Source organism: Macaca nemestrina, chromosome 19 (genome assembly GCF_043159975.1).
Source record: "Macaca nemestrina isolate mMacNem1 chromosome 19, mMacNem.hap1, whole genome shotgun sequence".
NCBI classification, from domain to species: domain Eukaryota; kingdom Metazoa; phylum Chordata; class Mammalia; order Primates; family Cercopithecidae; genus Macaca; species Macaca nemestrina.
The window spans coordinates 7,519,769-7,528,307 of record NC_092143.1 but is presented as its reverse complement, the minus strand read 5'-3'; the positions used below and the strand labels follow the sequence as shown (position 1 = coordinate 7,528,307).

General features: G+C 35.9%; 1 protein-coding gene across 6 annotated transcripts in view; it reads right to left on the bottom strand.

Moving 5' to 3' along the window:
- Window positions 1-1,969: 1,969 nt before the first annotated feature.
- LOC105489347 (neuropilin and tolloid like 1) overlaps window positions 1,970-8,539 on the bottom strand; it is a 126,394-nt gene continuing 119,824 nt past the window's right edge. For 3 of the 6 annotated variants that reach the window (XM_071085182.1, XM_011754096.3, XM_071085185.1), the window contains exon 11: window positions 3,406-8,163. The gene's annotated coding sequence lies outside the window, so the exon portion shown is untranslated. Of the gene's footprint in view, window positions 2,421-3,405; window positions 8,164-8,539 lie in introns of those variants that run through there. The other 3 variants (XM_071085184.1, XM_011754098.3, XM_071085183.1) reach the window with 2 other exon arrangements.

Below are 8,539 nucleotides of genomic sequence, written 5' to 3'. Positions count from 1 at the left end.
ACTTTTAAGTTCAGGGTAAATGTGCAGGTTTGTTGTCTTGGGTGTTTGTTTTACAGATTAGTTCATCACCCAGGTATTAAGCCTGGCACGCATTCGTCATTTTTCCTGACTTTCTCCCTCCTCCCACCCTCTTCCATCGGAGAGGCCCCAGTGCTGTTTGGTTCTCCTCTGTATGTCCATGTGTTCTCATGACAAAGAATTGGTCTTCTCTATAATTATAATAGTTTATACATGGATAGGCCTTGGTGTCAGGGATAAGCTTCTGTGAGGAATAAAGAAATTTAACGAATGTAATTTTTCCACTCATTTGCGCTCATGTAGCAACACATATTGATTACCAATTATATAAATGCACCTTGTTATTTTGAAGAATACGTAGCTTGGTCTGTTCTGATGCCTGTCTCCGAGCACATATTCTAGAAATGAGCAATTCTCAATTACCCATTACTGATAGTCTGTGTTGGCGCCTCTTCCAGTATGATTATCTTCTCTCTTACAGTGTATGGTGGCACACTAAAAGCTACTAGGCAATGTCTGATTCTGGTTCCTTCCCACCTTACTAGCCCCTACATGTTTTTTTCCCATGTAGTCGTGTCTTAATAATCCTTCAGAAACTGATATTCACTGATTTTCTATCTTTGAAAGGTGAAGTCTGTTCCTGAACCATGTAGTGCTACTGGAATCACTGAGACAGGGCAATCATTTTTTGTTGGGAATGCCTGAGCTACAGGTACAGAAAACTGTAACACATGAGGCATTTTTCCTGCTCCGGACAGCAAACTGCTAGAACACCAGTGTAGGTGCCATGGCCTCCACTGTGGTCCCACTGATCTCATATTGCCTGTGTGTGCACGTCAGCACTTTTCGTTTTTTGTTGTTGTTTTCGTCTGAGGCGGAGTCTCACTCCGTGGCCCAGGCTGGAGTGCAATGGTGCAGTCTCAGCTCACTGCAACCTCAGCCTCCTGGGTTCAAGCGATTCTTCTGCCTCTGCCTCCCAAGTAGCTGGGATTACAGGCACCTGCCACCATGCCCAGCTAATTTTTTGTGTGTATTTTTGGTAGTGATGGGGTTTCACTATGTTGGCCAGGCTGGTCTTGAACTCCTCATCTCAGATGATCCACCAGCCTCAGCCTCCCAACATGCTGGGATTACAAGTGTGAGCCACGATGTCTGGCCCAGTTCTAATGTTAACAGAAACCTTCTTCACTAGGTGTAGCCTTCTCAATTTTACAAGTGAAGAAGGTGAGGGCCAGACACCATGGCTCATGCCTGTAATCCTGACATTTTGGGAGGCTGAGGTGGGCAAATCACTTGAGGCTAGGAGTTGGGCAACATGGCAAAATCCCATCTCTACTAAAAATACAAAAATTAGCCAGGGGTGGTGGTGCAGACTTGTAATCCCAGCTACTTGGGAGGCTGAGGCATGAGAATCGCTTGAGCCTAGGAGGCAGAGGTTGCAGTGAGCCGAGATATTACCACTGTACTCCAGCCTGGGCGTCACAGTGAGATGCTGTCTCAAAAATGAAAGAGGAAAAAAAAAGAAAGAAAGAAGAAGAAAGAGAAAGAAAGAAGAAAAGAAGAAAGTGAAACTCAGAGGATTCAAATAGATTTTTAAAGAGCACATAAATAGTATGAAATAAAACTAAATTTGATTTTCACTGCAGTATACCACTTTTTTATATTGTAATGTTGCTTATGAAACTGCATTTACCTATACAACTGTCTGCTTCCTTGCTTATCCACCAGGATGCTATTACATGAATTTAAGCCAAACAATTATCTGTGACTGAAATACAACATTTGCTTTCCAGTGTTGCTATTTCTATGTATACTTCATGATGAGTGCTTTGGGGGTTACTTAGGACCTCTGGCATTCAATGTTGAATGACAGATAATGAACAATAGCACTTTGATACGATGATGCAACAAAATAGCACTGGAGGAAATATCATCCAGACAGAGTCACTGGGTTGGGAAAGTCATTTTTACTGTGCACAAGTTCAGAGGGAGGTTACTCTACATTGCTGCTCTTTATAGATGATACTTTTGTTCCATGTCGATCATAAAATGAAGTTTACACAAGATTTAGGAAAAATGATTTATTTTTATAATGCATTATAGGATATAAAAAATATCTTCCAATGAATGGTCATTTGATCCTCACACGCTGTAAGGTGGAGAGAAGGTGTTATAATACATACGTTTACAGATGAGGAAACACAAAACTATGGGGTTAATATGAATAAGTATCAACTTCCTTCAGCAGTACGTACTATGTTGAATATTAACGTGGTTATATTACACATTGGTGAAGAATGTTGGTTGATCTTGTGGTTGGTGAAGTTGACTTCAAAGCTTGATTCATCATTGTTTATTGTGTAATCTTAAAAAGTTACTAAAACTCTCTTCAGTTTCCTCATCTGTACAATAAATAACAAATATTATTATTATTAATTAGTCATAGAATTGCTAAGATGACCAAGGAAAAAAATTACATGTAAAACACTCAAAATGGTGTTTTGTCATGTGACACTCAGTATGTTCGCTAGTCAACCACAACCTTGAAACAATATAGAAATAAAAAACCAGACAAAAATATTCCTGGATATCTAGCAATCTGCCAGTTACTCTTTCTCGTCTTGTTTCTACAGTTTTGACTCTACTGCATTTCACGCCCATTCAATTCAGCAAACATACCCCTGTCAGAGGCTTCTACTGAAAGTAGAAATCTTAAGTCCCACTCTGCTGAGATCTTAAAATATTCTCCCTTGAATAAAATGTAAATTCCTTTGGATAGCATTCCATGCACTCAGAAATCATGAGGCAAACTCAAACCTACTCTGTCAAATATACTTAGTATTACTCCTACTGTCTATGCTCCAACCAGCTCAATTAAATGATCTTCTGATGCTACATCTGCTGAAATTACTCTAGGTGGAAATTTCTCCCTGCACTACTATTTGACCATTGTCTCTATCCCTCGAGACCTGCTTAGAAGGTCAGCTATTCACAAAGCCTCTCTTGATCTTCTTAAGAAGATACCTATATTCTCAGGTTTTTGCTACAAGCTTCTTCATGATAAAATAGCATGTCTATTGGATTAACATTTGAATTTTTATCTTCCACGGAAGATGATGGAAGAGGTAACCAGGGTTATGCAATCAGCTTTCCAAGATGGCCAACACAGCACATAATGTTGGCCTTAATTTTCCTTATACAGCTCCTGTGAGCAGCCTGCCTTCTACAAGGCTCTGTAATTGTGTCCCTTCCTAGACTGCCTTCTTCATTTTACCCTCGAAGTACTTAGGAAGAAGCTTGGTAGACAGACTGTGCAAGCTCCAAACAGCCTGGCTCTACTGGTATCGCACTTAGTGGGAAACTGAATAAAGAGTACAAATTTGATAATGTGATATAAAAAGAATGTTTTATTTTAAATAATGTATACATTATGTTTTCTGGTCATTTTTAAGTTTTGTGTCAGTATCTGTGACTATTAAGAGGGCACAAAAACAATTTTTCGAAGAGCAAACCACTATAAAATAGCATGCCTCAGAGGTTGGAAAGATGGCAGAAGGTGGGGACAAAAAAGAACATGTGGGCTGCACAGGAGTTATAGATATAAAGGAGTAGTTTTACTACATATCACACTGTTTCAGGAATAAGGACATTCTGAAAACCAACCCAAGCCAATACACAAGTCCAAAGCAGGTGGAGTTTATTTTTCCTACCTCTGAGGAACTAGAGGCATGTGAAGAGAGCATTTACCTCTTTAATAATACACAAGAAAGTACAGAACCAGAGGCTATAAGAAAATGATGAGTTTTTATGAGTGTCTGACATCACTCACCTATAATTGTTATTTTTATTACCCTGTTTGATTTATTTTGATGATACAATTCAGTTAGATAAATTTGCAGTACAATTCAAACAAGTTTATTAATAAAATGAATCATGATAATTGTAAATTAACAAAGGGCCTCAGATTTATTTAACAGGATTATTTATAAAAACATTTCTGGCTATTTTAACGATATATTTTTATTTTTCTACTTTATTACACCCTTAAGATGGGCTTGGGAAATATTAATTAAATGCATAGAGATTGATAATTAACTCAAGACCTGTTTCTTTTGTTGGTGAATCTATTTTACGATTTCTCGGCTGGGTCATTTGTGCTAGACTGCGATAGATAGAAACGAATCCATGGAGGAAAAAGTGCACAAAGAAAAATGGCACCGAAGCTAACTCGCCTAATGCAATTAGACAAAGCCCTAACTCACTTTTCAAAGCATATTTATATAGAATTCAGAGAATTTTAAAAACGTTGTTTATTTAACTTCCCTTCAGAGGGAATGTGACATGACTCATTTTCATCACAGAGACACACAAATTTCATGAGATGTTATTATTTATTTCACTGACAAAACATCAGTAAATTAATTGCCATCACTTTAATCAAGGTAATAGGAACCAGGGTCATATCTTGTAATTTGTTTATTTATTTAATTTTTATTTGGTTGTTACGTTTTTTTGAGACGGAGTCTCCCTCTGTCGCCCAGGCTGGAGTGCAGTGGCACGAAATCGGCTCACTGCAAGCTCTGCCTCCCGGGTTCACGCCATTCTCCTGCCTCAGCCTCCCGAGTACCTGGGACTACAGGTGCCCCCCACCACGCTCGGATAATTTTTTGTATTTTTTAGCAGAGACGGGGTTTCACCATGTTAGCCAGGATGGTCTCGCTCTCCTGGATCTCCTGACCTCGTGATCCGCCTGCCTCGGCCTCCCAAAGTCGTGGGATTACAGGAGTGAGCCACCACGCCCGGCCGTTGTAATTTATCATGATATTCTGAGGCTGAGGAAAACCCATTCACGGAATTTTTTTTAAAGCTATAAAATTTGAGACCCGAATTAAATTCCTAAGGGAAAAATACAGAAAAACAATGATACAGAAGCTTAAGTGAATATTAAAGTTATGCCAACGGTCTAAGTTACTAAACGCTGAGGATCATAACTGATGGAGTCATCAGACTCATGGAAATACTTCTAGAGCAAAAGTAAATGTGAAAAAGAAAAACCAGCATCACCACAATGTGATTTGTTCTCCATTAAATGCCCAAAGACACTGATCGCCAATTATGTGGATAGCCACATTTTAGTTACAAAATCAAATTCGAGTTCGTTATGGCAAATCAAACACAACATATGTCTATTTTGCAAGCTAATGCTTAAAATTGATATGTATATAAAAAACAGATACAAAAGAAATCATATTTCCCAATTAGAACCTTGAAATTAGGGAACTGCAATACATTTGGACAGAAGTTCGAAAATTAATATGGGGCTTCATCGCATTGCATGTGATTATATGCGGCCATGGTTTTGAAAAGTGAATTAAAACTTGAAAAAATAAAATGAAAAACAATAGCTTTATCAAATTAACACAGAGGCTAACTTAATACATTATTTGAAATCATCTTCTTAAATCAGTAAAGCACTTGGGTTGGTAATATTTGAATTCACTTTATCAAAAAATATAATCATTTATTAAAATAACATGACTTAAAAGTCTTGAAACATCTCATTCCTTATCTATGTGTGTCACCACCTTTAGAATGTGGGCCAAAGGTTGCATTCAGGTGATAAGATCTGACATAGCTACTAAATAGTTTTTAATATATTGACACATCTCCATACTGACTGATCAATAAGCACCACCAGAGCCCTCCAGAGAACATCTCCTAGCTCTGCCGGAGCCCTGCACTCCCAAGTTTCAGCATCTAGAGTGAATGCCAGTAGAAAAGGAGACCTCCAGACACTGCCCAGGCATCGTCATTGTCTTCTTTTATGATTAGTCTGTGTCTGTATGTTGTTGAGAAATTTTAGAGTTATCACTGAGGAGGCCTGTTCTTCATTTAAAATATATTTGTTTTCCCATGAAGCTGCTGTGTGTTAAATATATGTGAGCTATCCATTCTTATTATTATACTTCATTTCGTGTTTTTTTTTTTTAAGTCTCCACGAGTGGATTTCTGGTGAAAATACCTTTTAATCAGGGAATCAGCATTCTGTATATTTAGGAGAAAATGGAGGGGACAGACATTCCAGACAGTTACAGAACAAATTAATAGTAAAGTGTTCACCTATTTCACTATTTTTGTTGCTGTTACAAATAAAAACATCTTGACAGTTATATCATACTTTTGATATTATCATTCAAAGGGAAAGGAGTCCTCTGAAGATTTTTAAATAGAGAAAACAATAGAAAATATGATTAATTCTTTAAAAAAATCTTTGGTGTATTAACTTTGAATTAAAGGGCAAAAAAGGAACCATGGTAAAAAATAAACCAGTCAAGCCAAATAAAAACGGTACATTTTATCATAAGCAATGTGTATAAAACTATGTAGCATAACAATGGAAAATAATCTTTATTTGTCATGTTCAATACCTTTTCTGTATTCCCTAGTTTATCAAATTCATTGAAGTGATTCTGTAGCTTGACATCTTTTCAAGATAGAGTTTTTATAATGGCTATGATAACTCTCTGACTTTTCTATTACAAAATTTTATTTTATTTTCTATTTATTTTTTAACATATATGACATTGAATTCCTAGTAGGGAAGTATAACAGTAATTCATCTATTTAGTTTGCAAAGCCTGCTTGAATTGCAAAGTCCAAATTTTACTAGGCCAGACTGCTCTGCTAGTGGAAGGACAGTGTTCTTTCAACCTGGAGAATTCAGTAGTTTTGAAAATGTTGGGAAGCATATATACTGATAGTAACTCTTATTTTAAAAATTTATTTTGTCAGATTACACACTGAATATTTTAAAAAAAGCCACTCACCAAATCAAACTTTACAGAGTGTATATATAACTTAATAACAATAAAATATATTTTGGGATTTTACTTTATGTTAAACACATCATAATCACTGAGCTTTCAGGTGTATTATGTGTGCCTGAGAATAAGAATAATTCATAATGGTGTAGTTTAGTTAATAAAAGGGCTTGTGATTTTAAAGCAGTTTAAAAAAGAGTTCCCTATTCTAAAAGAAGAAAATATTCCCCTAAACTTCCAGAAGCCAAATATTTTGGGAAGTAAACCTCAATACTGAAGGACATCCTGTATGCTAAAAGGTGGAAAGAGTTGATATAAAATGTGTATTTATGTAAGTCAGTTTTTTAATCACTCTAATGGAAGAAAACATTTCTCTTAACTCAAATTAGGAAATTATTATACATTTTATATATAGTTATATAAAAAGTCATAAGTAGCAAGCATATGACATAAAGAAATGGAAGAGTAACAACAGTCTTTGACAATGCATGCTTTTTACAATGTGTCTAACAAAAAGGATATTTTCCCAACTCAAATATCCAGGACTGACATGCAGGGTATTTTCTCAAACTGGCAATTTGGTCATATTGCTGAGTGCTTAATCAAAAACATTTCTACTGTAGAGTATGAATGGTAAAATACCTGACTTCAAAAAGGATTTCTGAAACTCAGTACTTTCTTTGATATAAAACAAAAAGGAAATCAGGGGTATATAGGAAAGACCAAAAAATGAAATTTTTTATTGCAATCTAGTAATTTTACTTGTTACTTTTTCCTGTTATTTAATCAGAACATAATAATAGGTGTGTATAGTCCATAACCTCTAGCTGGTGATTCCATGGTCCACACTGTCACTTTTCACTGTAGCATGTTCAAAATCATTCAGGAACGCACTATTCTCAAGCAGTCTATATAATGAAAACAATGTACATGTAACACAAAGTTCATCTGAATTCGTGTTTTTTTTCACATATCACACAATGTACAATTATATAACAAAGACATAAAACAACATAGAAACAAAAGTGAAACTGACAATAAAAATAAAGTTGGGATAGTCTTAATCGGGAACTAATTTCTTCTTCAAGTTTCCAGTTAATCTCAAAATGTATTTAAAAACTAAGGAGCACTTGGTGGCCAGCAACCAAATTACGAAATGAACATATCATTGTGCAGCGGGGATGTCTTGCCGAAGGAATAACAAATGTCTGTAATTCTTAAGTTTGGATAAAGGCAGTGGAATGAATTTAGAAATATGTCCACTTTTCACAATTCACTACAGAATTTTCTTTTCAGTCCCCATGTTTGTATAAATAGTTCTTCTCTGAAAATAAAAAACAGTTAAAACATTTTCTCCCAATGAAAAATGCATACAAATACACCAATTTATTAATGCATTCACCTAGTTCAAGAATAGTTGATAGGCTTGAGAAGTTTAGAAGAGATTAGCTGTCAAGCAAATTCAACTGGAGACAAATTAGGCTAATATAGATATAGACAATCAAGAGCAAAAACTAAAGCCATTGTGATACCCGGTGACAAAATCGATGTACACAAGGACAACTGGGATTAATGAAACCTTTTGCATTCAAATTTTATAGTATAAAATTTGACACGGCATGCTACATCTAATTTTGATGAGATGAGCTACATATTCATGCAAAAATAAGAGTTTATAAATTGTGTAAGTACCAAAAATA